The following is a 1,978-nucleotide window of genomic DNA, read 5'->3' on the forward strand; positions in this document are numbered from 1 at the left end:
CTAAGAATTTACAGACTGTCTTATTTGCCCCAGGGTTGGGCAACCTCAGAGATGAGAGAACCAATTAGCATTAGGAATGAAGGGCATAATTAGTTCCCAGGCAGAGGTTCCTTTTGCAGTGTTTTTTCTAATACTTAAATTTTTTTCTGGTGAAAATAAAAAGATCACGGTATTCATAGGAACTCAGGGAAGGAAGGGGCCCCAGAGGTCATGTCTTGCCTCAACTATTACAACAGGCTCCTGTTTGGTCTCTCTGCTTCTAGCCTCTCTGTAACCACTCCCCACAGCTGCCAAGGGGATATTCCTAAAGTACAGGGCTGATCATGTAGAATACCAAATGAAAAACCTCTAGAGCAGGGGTGGGGAACCTATAGCCTCAAAGCCACATGTGGCCTTGAGACTGCAGGTTCTCCACCTTTGCTGTAGAGGCTCTGTCTTGACCCTAGGGTATAATACAAGCTCTTCTATTATTAACAAATAATAGTATAATAATCATTTGTCCCAGGATTATTTTTCTCTGAATCACATCAAAAAGAATGAGTATTATGCGATATTAATGATGATATAAAAGATGAAAGCATAGTTATTATTATAACAGAGCATTGAAAATTCAACATAGTTTGTAAAGGAAACATTTCATTATCACTATTACCCAGAATTTCCCCTAATATAACATTTATCCATAAAAATTATTTTAAAATCTTGATAGATGACACCATAGAAATTACTTATAACACCTAAATTACATGGAACAAAAACCTTTCAAAATATAGAGACCTAGCAGAGGAAATCCAAATCACATGGGAACCATTGTCCAAAATAATTGTGACACATTAAAGTAATGGAATATTTCAGAACTCTAAGAAATTATGGATGTGATGAATGCAGAAAAGTATGGAAACGCCTACATGAACTGATGCAGAATAAAGTAACAAAGCCAAGAAAACAACATTCACAATGACTGCAACAATGTAAATGGAAGGAATAACCACACACAAAACAGTCAAAAGTGAATGTTGCAAAGTTATAAAGAATAAGCATGATGGGGCGGCCATGTAGCACAGTGAGTAAGAGCACCGTCCCCAGAGTTGGGATGACCTGGGATCAAATCAGGGCTCAGACACTTAGCACCAAACACAGAAACACCTGGCTGTGTAACTTTGAGCAAGTTACTTAACCCCAATTGCTTAAGGGTGGCCAGGTGGTGCAGTGAGTAAGAGCACCGGCCCCAGAGTCGGGATGACCTGGGATTGAATCTGAGCTCTTATACTTAGCACCACATCCAGAAATAACTAGCCATGTAACCTTGAGCAAGTTACTTAACCCCAATTGCTTGAAAAAAAAAAATAAAAAAGAACAAGCATGACTCAAAAGAAGAGATATGAGAAGATATTCTCAACTTATCCCTTTGTAGAGGTGGGAGGTCTACAAAGGTTTGACATAGCAAATATCTTCAGACTTTTTATATGCAGTAATCAGTTATGCTGATTTTTCTTTTTCTTTTTTTTGGTCTTTAAAAATATAATTTGTTGGGGCGGCTAGGTAATACAGTGAATAGAGCACCAGCCCTGGAGTCAGGAGGACTTGAGTTCAAATGCGGCCTCAGACACTTAAAACACACAAAAAAACTAGCCTTGTGACCTTGGGCAAGTCACTTAACCCCTACTGCCCTCCTCCCCCTGCCAAAATATGATTTGTTATATAGGCTATCTTTTGGGGAGAAGAAAAGATTCTTAGAAAAACCAGGGTGATATAAAAAAGAGATGACAAATTCTCATATCACAAATGTAGATCTTAAATTTCCTTGAGAATTCAACAAATATTACATACCGGAACTAGATTGGTTACTTTTTATATACACTAATATTTAAAATTTGAGTTTGTATTCTCTCCCTCCCTGTAGAAATATGACATTCATTAAACATGTGAAGTCATGCAAAATATATTTTGAAATGAATTGATATGATGAGGACACATC

This window comes from Petaurus breviceps, unplaced genomic scaffold (genome assembly GCF_028583685.1).
Source record: "Petaurus breviceps papuanus isolate PSGF00001 unplaced genomic scaffold, PetGlider_PUasm1.0 90701, whole genome shotgun sequence".
Classification (NCBI taxonomy): Eukaryota; Metazoa; Chordata; class Mammalia; order Diprotodontia; family Petauridae; genus Petaurus; species Petaurus breviceps.